The sequence below is a fragment of the Sarcophilus harrisii genome, chromosome 5 (genome assembly GCF_902635505.1).
Source record: "Sarcophilus harrisii chromosome 5, mSarHar1.11, whole genome shotgun sequence".
Taxonomy (NCBI): domain Eukaryota; kingdom Metazoa; phylum Chordata; class Mammalia; order Dasyuromorphia; family Dasyuridae; genus Sarcophilus; species Sarcophilus harrisii.
The window spans coordinates 70,778,337-70,791,211 of record NC_045430.1 but is presented as its reverse complement, the minus strand read 5'-3'; positions in this window follow the sequence as shown (position 1 = coordinate 70,791,211).

Below are 12,875 nucleotides of genomic sequence, written 5' to 3'. Positions count from 1 at the left end.
TTGATTACATTAAATTAAAAAGGTTTTGCACCCACACACACAAAAATGCAACCAAAATTAGAAGGGAAGCAGAAATCTGAAGAGGGAGAAAATTTTACAATCAGAGTTTTTGATAAAGCCCTCATTTCTAAAATATATAAAGAACTGAATCGAATTTATAAGAATACAAGTCATTTTCCACTTGATAAATGGTCAAAGAATGTGAACAGACAATTTTCAGATAAAGAAATTAAAGCCATCTATATTTATATGAAAAAATACTCTAATTGATTAGAGAAATGCAAATTAAAACAACTCTGAGGTACCACTTCACACCTCCCAGGTTGGTTAAGATAACAGAAAAAATAGTAATAAACGTTGGAGGCAATGTGGGAAAACTGAGATACTAGTGTATTGTTGGTAGAGTGGTGAAATGATCCAATCATTCTGAATGAAACTATGCCTAAAGGGCTCTCAAACTGTGCATTGATCCAACACTGTCTCTACTGGATCTGTATCCCAGAGATCATAAAAAGGGAGAAAGGACCCAAATGTGCAAAATGTTTGTAATGGCTCTTCTGTGGTAGCAAAGAATTGGAAAATGAGTAGATGCCCATTAATTGGAGCATTGATGAATAGATTATGTATATGAGAGTAATGGAATATTATTGTTCTATAAAAAATTGTGGCCAGGTTAATTTTAGAAAGGCCTGGAAAGGTTTACATGAACTGATTCTGAGCAAAACAAGCAGAACTAGGAAAACAGCAACAGCAAGATTGTGCAATGATCACCTATAACAGAGTTGGTTCTTCTTAGTGGTTCTATGATCCAAAGCAATCCCAATAAACTTTGTATGGAAAACACTATCCACATCCCAGAGAGAGAACTATGAAGACTAAAAATTATCACGTTATGTCCACTTTTTTTGTCTTTCTCTGATGGTTTTTCCTTTTTTGTTCTGATTTTTCTCTCCCAATATGATTTATAAGGAAATATGTAATTAATGTTTTTACATGTAATTAGAGAAAATAAAAAAATTTGGAAAAACAAATAAATAAAGTAGTCCCTTCCTGAGAGGGAAATAATACAACATCTAAAGGGAGAAATAGGGAAGAAAAATAACCCCTTCTACATAAGAGTGGAGAGCATTCAAGACAGAGGATTAATTCTACTAAGTCATCAATTCTCAAAGCCTGTGCCACAGACCCCTTAATTTCCTCAAGACTCTTGCAGAAGGTCTGTAAGGTAATAACATTTTTATAATAATACCAAGATATTATTTGTCTATTAAAATAATCCTCCCTTTTCCCACTGCATATCTATATGAGACTGGATTTTCTTTGCATACTTTGAGCAAAACAACATATCACAAAAATTGAATGCAAAAACAGATGAGAATCCAGTTGTCTTTTATAAAGTAAGACATTAAAAAGATTTACAACAATATCTAAAACAACTGCACTCTTCTCACTAAATTTTTTTTTTATTTTTTAAGCTACAACACTATAAATGATTTTTGTGAACATAATGGAGTTATTTTTACTGAATTAAAATTTTTAATTTATCCATTTTAATTTGCATGATAAATTTCTGTATTTATGACCAACATAAATAAAAGCTCTTTGGAGTCATCAATAATTTTTAAGAGCAAAAAAGGAACTTGAAAACCCAGAATTTAAGAATCGCTGCTCTCGAACCAGGAGATCATTATATACTTCAACAACAATACTATATGATGACCAGTTCTGATGGACCTGGCCATCCTCAGCAATGAGATCAACCAAATCATTTCCAATGGAGCAGTAATGAACTGAACCAGCTACACCCAGAGAAAAAACTCTGGGAGAAGACTGAAAACCATTACATTGAATTCCCAATCCCTATATTTATGCCCACCTGCATTTTTGATTTTCTTCACAGGCTAATTGTACAATATTTCAGAATCCGATTCTTTTTATACAGCAAAATAATGGTTTGGTCATGTATACTTATTGTGTTATCTAATTTATATTTTAATATATTTAACATCTACTGATCATCCTGCCATCTGGGGGAGGAGGTGGGGGGTAAGAGGTGAAAAATTGGAACAAGAGGTTTGGCAATTGTTAATGCTGTAAAGTTACCCATGCATATAACCTGTAAATAAAAGGCTATTAAATTAAAAAAAAGAAAAAAGAAAAAAAAAAAAAGAATTGTTGCTCTCACCCATTTAGAAAAAACAGTTTCTCTAGAAAGGACCTTGTTCAGATACAGTACATCAAAAAGAGGCATCTCACTTATGAAAAGGACCAAAAAGCCAAATGTCCTACACCAGAAAGAGAAAAACACTTGAATATATTGTATATCCCCTAATATCTCCTAGATTCCTTAGGGTAGTAGATCTCCTAGGATTCACAGAGTCTCAGACTAATCACTTCATTGTAGACACCAATATTAGACTCAAGATCAAAACATTTTCTATAATAGATACTTGTCTTCCTGTGTAAGACTCCAAAAAGGTTTAAGCAGACTGGGTAACAGAACATCAAAAAGAGAAAAGTTATTTGAATAAAAGTATCAGGAGTCCAAAAGTCAGCAGTAAAAATTGTGGAAGAAATAAGAAGCAGGAATTATTTCCCTCTAAGACAGTTGCCTCAGGTGCTTCAGATATGCCTTATTCTGGTCTAGAGACCAGAATAATAATAAATTGGTCCCTAAAGATGGAAGAGCAGTGACATGAAGTAAATCTATCCTTAAGGAGGAAAGGGCAATGACTGGAAGGAAATAACCCTTGAAAGAAGGAATAAGGAAAAGAATGACTTTATCAACCCAAGTACTCCAACTCCAGTAGTAACATCAATATTACTCTTATCACATCTAAATTGTGACACATTCATGACTCACTACCTTTAGGAACAAAAATGCATATTATTAGCTTTTATTTTGTTTCTGTGAGTTTATTTTTCCATGAGCCAATCTAGGTTCAAACCATAAAGGGCAGCACTGTCCTAATGATTTCATGGCTTTCTTCTCACACATTGTTCCCTATATGAGTCAGTGGTACTGATGTCAACATTCTTGTGAGCATTGAAATTGCATAGATGATCCAGGATGATCCCAGAACAAAGATCTAGAGTTGATCTATAGAGAGATGTTCTCTAAAATATAAAAGAGATGTGGGTGTGTATGTGTGTGCATGTGTGTAAGAGAGAGACAGAAAGAGACAGATCAGAAACACAGAAAGTAAGAAGAGAAAAATGAGGAGAAAAGATGGAGAGGGGGAGGGAAGGGAAAAAAGAATAATCTAATAACTGTTGCTCTAGTAATTTTGAAGTCAGAAAACCTTCCATTCTTATCCTCTTCCTCTGCTCACCCCAATAACAATGAACCTAAAATATTTGATCTTAATACAAATCATTCAAAAAATACAAATTCATTTTATTTTCCCACAAATATACAAAACATAGTAACTGATTGATTCTCCAAACATGTTAATCATATTTCTTTAAAATGAAATACTTCAAAGTATCTTTCATTACTTCTTAAATTACTTCAGCTCAAGTAACTGTCACAGTCATCCATTCTTATCAGAACCCTAAATAAAAATTTGCGTGGGATGAGCAGAATAAAAAGCTCCCTAAAATCTAATTTTATGATAAATTTAGTTGGAGAAGATCCTTGGGTGTACCTGGTGAAAAGATGAACTAAGTAATACTAGCACTTATGGCTAGAAATTTCAGTACTCTACTAAGATCACTGCTGGGCAGGTGGGAGGAAGTAGGACTAATGATTCTTGTTAAATAAATGTTAAATTTGGTTATGGGGGCCAGGTTGCTTTCTGTGCTTCCAAAGCAGTACATTGTCAGTACCCCTTAACTTTTCACCTTCTGATAAATAGCCCTGGTCATCTTTCCCCAGTCACAGCTCCGTCTCTTAGATGTCTCATACAACAATCTAAATCTGATGGCATCATTTGATATAATAGATTTCAGTTGGTCCCTTTTTAAAATCTTTCATGCTAATTTCTTTGAGATTTTTCTAAAGCCTTGATATATTATACTTTATATTATAATGATTTGTCTATACATCTTCTCCCCATTCTAAATTGTATACTGTTTGAGGGAAGGAGTTCTCTCTAGCACAAAGAATTTTCATCTGTTTAATGGATTAAATGTTTAATATAAATCACACTTATATGTACATATATACATGTTTTAAGTAAACTGCTTCTTGATTATGTATGTTATCATTGACCTTCCTTCAATCCTAGTGGGAGCTATACATGTTGAAATACTATGATCTGATACTATAACATATTTAACATGGGAGGCGGTGGAGGGAGGGAAGGAAAAAGTCAGAAGTGAGAGCAAGGGATAATGTAAAAAAATTACCCAGGCATATGTTCTGTCAATAAAAAGTTACAATTTGAAAAAAAAAAGAATCCCTTTACCAGTTCAATAAAGATGTATAGAAAAATTAAAAAAAAAAGAAATACTATGATCTAATAATTTATTACATTATAAGTTAATTCTTTGAGAATACTGCTGCAGAATGAAAAAGAAAATGCTTACATTGACTAGTCACCTAAGGCCTTTACATTATCTCTGAAGATCCTATTGCCAAGCCCTACTTAAAATTGTTTTATTCTTTTGTATATTCTTTTTAAATGATTCAATATCAAACAAATTCCTAAGGTATTATACCCAGAATAAACAGAACTAGCATGCACAAGGCAATAGTAATCATTTCCCACAATTTCAGAATCACAGTACTGTTGAGGTCTAGATTGGGATACCTAAATGAAATTAGGGTTTAGTTGAGATCTAGTGGCAGGTTTGGGGTATGGGGAGTCAAACAGAGCTCCCCTGCAACCCCCTTGGATTCGGCGCAAAGATACGGCAGTAAATGAAGTCTAGTAGCGGTGGGAGTCCCCAATGAAAGCATTTATTGGGCCAGAGAGCTAGATTGATAAAAGAGGTTTATTATTGGGTTTGGAAGTTGGAGATAGGTAAAGGTAGAGATAAGGAGTGCACCAGACAGAGGGTCCAATGGACAGAGGGTCCTTACATGGGAGGATGCTTGGAATCTCTGCACATTGGGGTTCCCATTGTAACCCTTTTATAATAGGAGACTTAGCTCAAGGGACTTTTGGGTGTAGCCCCAAAGTTGGCTCAAATCCAGATGGGGCTGGGACAGGTCCGGATCTTCTATTGGAATTCGAAGGGACCAGGATTTGTGAGTCACAGGGCAATTGTGTAATGTGAATTACATTCACTAGAGGGTTCAGAGATAGGAATCTTTCCCACATCAGTACCACTTTAGGTAAAAACTAAGCTCCCAAAATTCAATAGACCAATAAGCCATATCCTTTTTTTTTTTTCACTTAAGTAAATTTTCTAAATTCTATGTTGCAGACAAACTGAATTATCATTTGGTAATTCACACACACACACACACACACATACATATATTTTAATTAACTCTCAAAAATTAGACTAGATAAGGAGGCTATTCCTTTGTCAGAGATTTTTTTTTTTTTTTTTGTCTTCAAAGCAATTGACATCAGCTTCTTTTGTTCTCTCTCTTATCTCTCCCCATACAGAGTTGCAACCTGATTCAGATAGTTTTATTGCACCCTTTTATTCTTCTGACAGGTTTTTGAGAAGAATGCTTTTCTGCCAGATTTTAAAAGCAGCCAAGCTTTCTCTGTTCTTTTTTTCTTTCAAATTACTGCAAACAAAATATAATTAAGTCTAACAAGAAAATACTCACAAGCATTTTGTTTTGTGCTAGGCACCTTTGCAATAATGAAATGACCAATTGCCAGATTCCTCAGTCATTGTTCTTAAAACTTAACAGAACTCCTTAAATTAACACAATAGACAGACAACTCACAAACACAGACAACATTTTACATATCTCTTTTGTATATTCTTAAGGATACCCACCTTTTCTTCCCCAGTAGAATGTAAACATTTTGAGATTACAGATTATTTCATTTTTTGTTTGGTATCCCCAAAACCTACCATAGTGCCTAGAACATTAATTGCTGTTTGTTATTCAGTCATTTCAGTCATGGATGACTCTTGATCTCATCTGGGGTTTTCTTGATAAAGATGCTGGGGTGGTTTCCCTTTTCCTGCTCCAACTCATTTTACAGGTGAAGAAACTGAGGCAAACAAGGTTAAGTGATTTGGCTAGAATCCCATAGCCAGTGTCTGAACCCAGATTTTAATTCATGAAGATGAGTCTCCTGGACTCCAGGTACACTGCTCTATCCACTGTACTGCCTAGCCATCTAATTGCTTATTGATTGATTGGCTAATTGATTGAGCTGGAACATTAGCATCAAATTCACAAGGATATAAAAATTAAATTATACCATGTTCTAGTTGTCAAAAAGTAACCATATATTATTATTCCTCATCACATTTAGATGAGACTGGTAGTGTTAAATGGTGATTTTATCAATGAATAAACTCAAACAAAGAGTGGTTGAGTAACTGTCCTATCAACCCCCAGTTTCGTCACTGGCAGTCACAGAAGAAAACAAAAGCCAATTCATTGAGTTACTCTCCTACCACCACCATTCATTTTTGTGCTTTAGGACCCCCAAGATAGAAAATTGTCTGAATTCACATCCACACTTCTTGCCTCCAAGGCAAAATGCAAAATAATGCAAAATAATGGAAAATCCATAAAGGTGCCTTGTAGCCAACATGACTAAAAATATTCATTACCAAAATTGCATAATAAAAATGTCAAGGATAGAACTGGGGTTTTTTTGTTTGTTTGTTTTCAAAGAAGTGAATAATTGCAAGTCAACTTCAAAGAGAAATAGTGCCAGCTCATAAGGATGCTATTGATCAATGTAGAGAGGAGGATGAGGTTAACCTGCAAGCAAATTATCAGAGGAGGAGGAAAGATGCTAATAAGCACTCAACTCAGTTTTTCCCCCATGCGTAGGAGAAATGGGTTATATGAGGGAGATATAAGAATTACCCAGGTACCCTTTTTAAGGTAGAGCATCACTGAGTATTTGTACATATACATGTTATCTGATCCCCACAGGAAAGCACACAGTAATTGTCCCCAGCTAATGCAAGCAAATTTTTCCACAGGGAAATTAATGAATATTTCATTAATTAATTAGTTCATTAACTAATATTTCATTCAAGGTAAACATCATGGCATTTCACCAGATTGAAATTTGGCTGAAACAGAGATTATTAAGTGTAAGGGAGCTGGAGAAAAAGGAAAAAACAACCAGGGAAAGTATCTAGATGGAAGGATGCATTCCCAAAGTACCTATGGAATTAAAGGGAAGATGGGAGTTTTGGGATAGTGGTATCATATTTTGTCCTATTCCTAATTAAATGTGGATGTTTAAGAAACTAAAACTCTGTTACTTATCTTATTGTGTTGAAACTGGGGTAATAATAAACATGTATTCATTTGTCTTTCTGGGTTTATAAGGTTACTTGTAACAGATTAATTCCCTACTCCTAAATTTGCTAAACAACCAGTCAGATACCAAAAGCTATATCACTATTTCCCCCCACGAACTCTCCCTTTTGACTGAGTATCAATATTCAATTTTACTCGTAATATTTGGAATTCTTCATCTTTTTGTGACATGGACCCCTTTTGCAGTCTGCTGAAACAAAGAAACCCTTCTAAGAATAATTTAATTTTTTAAAAAATACATAGTATTACAAGCCAATTATCTTCAAATATAAATATCATTTTTTCAAATGTTTGTTGAATACAGCTGTCAGAAAAAAATTGTTTTAAAAAGTTCATGAATCCCAGAGCCTTCTGCTTAAATATTGACCTTTTAGGTTACTTTTTCTCCAGAAGATAGACATCTAACTCCCCCAAGTGAAATCTAAGAAAAGTTTCAGGAAAAATAATGATGCTCTCTGGATTATATTCTCAGGTAGGAAATAGGAGATGAAAGAGTGAAGTGAGCAGAACCAAGATAACGTCCTAAAGAGCGATAGCAATATTGTTTTAAGAATGACTTTGAGCAATTAAGTCAATTTTAGCTATTATAAATACACAAATTAAGAATAAAGGACATATGGAGAAAGATGCTATCTGTATCCAGAGAAAGAATTGGTAAATAAAGAACACTTTATTTATAGAATAATTTCACTTTTATACCTATTTGTGTCTAATGGTAGCCATCTCTAGAGTAGGCAGAAAAGAAAGGAGAAAAAAAGAAATTTACATGATAACTTTGTTGTATATTTGGTGAGAATAGCAAATATTACATGATAGATTTGCAGTTTCAGGTGCAATCCATTTTTTATTGTATTGTGTTATGGAAATGTTTATTTTGTTCCATGAATCACTCTTTCTGTTGTAATTTGCTTGCATTTTGTTTTCTTTCTCAGTTTTTTTAATCCAATTTTTCTTGTGCAGCAAGATAACTGTATAAATATGTATACATATATTGAATTTAACATATATTTTAACATATTTAACATGTATTGAATTACTTATCATCTAGGGGAAAAGGGAGGGAAAAGGAAGGGAAATTTTGAAACTCAAGATTTTGCAAGGTTCATTGTTGAAAAATTACCCATGCATATGTTTTGTAAATAAAAAGCTTTAATAATAATAAAAAAAAAGTATCTGGAAAAAGAAAAACAAGTGTTATCTCTATTTTAGACATAAGAATATGGAGTGATTTCCCCAGTCATATAGCTAATAAGTATTCAAAGCAGAATTTGAACTCTGGTATTCCCGACTCAAATTCAGCACTCTATCAAGTGAGATAACATTCGAAAAGGACTTACAATACCTGGCATAAAGTAGGTATTTAAATAAAGTAGGTATTTAATAAGTATTTATTCCCTAGATAATTCTTTATTTAGCTGCCTCAAAAGAGAAACAATCAAGGGGGAAAAACATCATTTAACAGAAAAACCATGTCTGACAATGTTTTGTCCTAATGTCTTTGTATGTATCTGCCACAAAAAAAAAGAAGTTTAATGATCTGTTCTTTAGAACCATTACTAGTTTATTTTTTTAGTTAACTCTGATTTTCTTTTAGTGATCTTTTTCTTTATGTTACTGTAGTAATGTCTATTATTATTTTAGCTTTCCTAATTCTACTATCAGTTCATGTCCAGGAGGACCAGGACCTCTGGTGTGAGAGCTTGTTGAGCTCTTTTTGCAGAGCTGCTCATTCCCCTTTGGTGTCCACCTTTATCCAACTCTCACCTGTGGTTCACCTTTGCCCAGGAGCCACATCCCAGGAAGTTATCTCAGCAGAAAAGCTAAATCACATTGAGGATAATCAATGGGTTTCAAACTTGTTGATGAATTAAGGGGATATTTACCCTAAACATGTGAATACTTCCCCCATGCAATGGCTAGATGAGAATAATTTGTTCCAATAGCCATGAAGGCAGCTGTGGAATGTTTAGAACTTGGGCAGGAATCAAAAATACCAGAGTCAATGATTGCATTCTGGACCATTGCTAGTCATCTTGAGTTTTGTCCTGCCACTGGATTTAGATAACTCTTGTTATCTTTGTGCAAATCTGTCTCACTTAAGTACATATTATAAATATATATATATATATATATATATATTATATGGATTTAAGGATGGATAATAATATGGATATATTATATGGATATATATTACATATAATTCTTATATGTAATTATTTTATAATTTATAATTAATTTTATATATTATATAGTTCTATAATTAATATTTTGGCATGTATGTAATTTCTTTTGTCTTTGACTTCTCTGGGGTATGTATATGCTACTTCAGGTCTTGTGCTCCATCCACTGGGCCACCCAGCTGCCCCACAAATATGTAGATAGATATACACACAGTTACGCACACATAGACACATACGTATGTACATATTTATATATACATGTTTGTTTGTTTATAACCCTTAGGAGAATAACTGGGTCAAAAAATATGGAGTTAGTTTCTTTTCTTGAATAATTCCAAATTGATATTCAGAATGAACATAACGTTATTTGAAATATATCAATCTTATGAGAAGTCTTTACATGCCTATTAAAAACTAAATAAAATTTCCAGGAAAAAGGAACAACAGAAATGACATGGACACAGACTATAATAATTCCATCCAAAAAATAATCAGACAGTAGCCAGATTGGTAAAAAAAAAAAAAAAAAATCAATGCATTTATTAACATCATACATATTGCAGCTATATGATTCCATATGTAGCTTATATATGTACTAGCTTCAGTCAATTAACAGTATTTGATTTTTTCAATAAATAAGCTGTATCATTGAAGTCTTTATAAATAAAACATATAATTATGGCATTAATAAATACAAAATCAACATTACGAAGAATCCCCCCCTCTCCCTAAAGGATTGGGAAGTGTTTGTCAAATGTGTTTAGAAGTAATTTTAAATAAATAAATTATATACATTTTTTTTTCTACAACACCTTTCCAAACTAATATTTCAAAGACATATCCCTAGCAAGGTTTCAGGAGCTCACTTTGGGAGCTCAGAAACAGATTACTATTATTAATAATAATATTTTAATTTTCTTCTTCTTAAGTCAGTCGATCAGGAGTACATACTGAATGGACACATTTATGTTAGAGTTGTGACTCTCCAATTGCCTTTTTGAGGGGGGGAAATTCCGATTTTCCATTCAATCATCTAAAGCCTTGGATTTCCTTTTTCTATTTTTCCTATATTGTTGAAATTTTAACTGCAGTAGCCTTGTAGGTATAAGAGCATCAGATCCATCTCACTCATTGCTTTTACCACTGCATGCTTTCCCAACTAGGAAAAAAAACAAAACATGTTAAGACTTACACCAACAGGATCAAATTTAGAAGAAAAAAAAGGACATGGAATAATCAGATCACTGGAAAGGAGCTTTTCTATTGTACTAAATTAATTCAGTCAACAACTTTTATTTAAGTGCTTATAATTTCTAGTCCTTTTAAAACAGGTCCAAAGTAATATTCATTGAATAAGAGAGGGAAGTACAGTTGCATTATATTACCAAAAGCCATAGACTACAGCTAATAGAGTGGTATAGACTCTGCAGAACCACATAAGCACCCAGTATAGTGCCTGGCATATAGTAGTTGCTTAATAAATGTTTATTGATTGACTTGGGCTCTTTGAGTCTCAAATTCCTCATCTATAAGGTAGAACCAATAATGCTTGTTCGTTATCCCTTAGCTATTATCTCACAGTCCAGATTTTTTAAAAATCCATCTCACCAGGTTTTTCAAGCAACATGCCATAACATGAAAGTGCTATATAGAAATGTGTTATCATTTATCATCTGAAATATACTATAATTTCACTTTTTCTATTAGAAATATAATTCTATTTTTCTACTATACAATTAAAAGTTCAAATTCATTTTTGTCCTTAATCTGTACTCACTTTGCCATTCTCCCAGAGAACATTCTCAAAACGTCATTAATAGTCATTGGATTATTTTTGCTAATGAGTTCACAATATGATTTTTAAGTCTCCAGCTATATTAATGAAGGGAAATGCAATTAACTAGGTTTTTCTTCTCATGCTTGACTGTTAGTAGAAAGTATTTGATGATAAAAATAAGCTGGCCCATTAATTTTATCCAAAAATGTGATTTCCACAGATTGGGCATCAGACCAATTTTCTATACCTCATAAATACACAGCCCAAATGTTAAATAATCATAATTTATTATTGTTATGAAATATTGTTGAATGCTCAGTCATCCACATAAGAATCAGGTAAGTTTACCATACCATATGCTATTAATGTAAGTTAATATGTTAATGTCAGTTAATAAGATTTTCCATAACTAGAATGGACAGTTTAAAAAATCTTATGGGTATACTTCCAAAAAATCTGAAAAAGGGAACCTACTCCCCAAATTTCCAATTTCACATTTTATCTAACTCCTAACAACAGCATTCTCACCACAGTTCTTATCCATTCCCCCTCATTCTAGTTGAGCCCCAGTTCCTATTTGGGAGCCTTCTCCTAATCAGTGTAGTTGTGGCATGTAAAAATTAAGTACTTCAAAATCCAGTATACAAGGACTGACTCCCAGGTCAGACTTCCTACTCCTTCTAATAAATTATCCCACACCAAAAAGAAGGTCTGACCTTCTGCTGTCTTTGCAGGCAGCTGCTAAAGATTGGGGCACGATGACCATTTTTCTTACATAAAAAACAAAAGTTGTTGGATGTGGTATTAGGGTAAGCTGGACTTGAAAACTCAGGAATGTTTCCTATAACATGGATCATACAGTAAGGGTCCAGCTTTTCTTCCATCCCTCGTTTCTTTCTCTATGTTTTTAATCTTTTAGGTAAACAGTATCAGAACTCATCTCAATAAATGGATTTGTTTTCTGAGCATTTGGAGGAAGGGGGGAATCTTATATAGCAATGTAACTCTAAAATTGGAAAAAATTTTAAAGCAAAATGACATATTTCCATTGCTTGTTTTATAAGTGAGTTAATAGTGATAATATTAAAGATTATATGGCATAAAAATTCGGAATAGGTTCTATTCTGAATCCTAGAATTGTAAATGGTCTCCCAGCTCTCACTGGAGTAGCATAATGGAAAAAGGAAGTGAATGTGGTTTCAAATTCCACCTCGGTGACTTTGGACAAGCCATTTAAAAGCTGGTGACTTTCCTCACCAGCAAAATGAAGTGGTTGGAGTTACAGGCTTCCTAGTTCCCTTTCAGCTAAAATGAGGGGGCAAAAGTGTAAATTTTTTGGAAATGATAAGTGCACCTTAGATGAAGAGCCAAGTGTAGGATTTAAGTTTTTGCCCTGATACTACCTTTTTACCATGTTGGTTTAGTCAAGGGAACTAATTAGTGTGGGCCTCTATTTCCTTATTTGTAAAAAGAATCAAGTTGAACTAGTTCA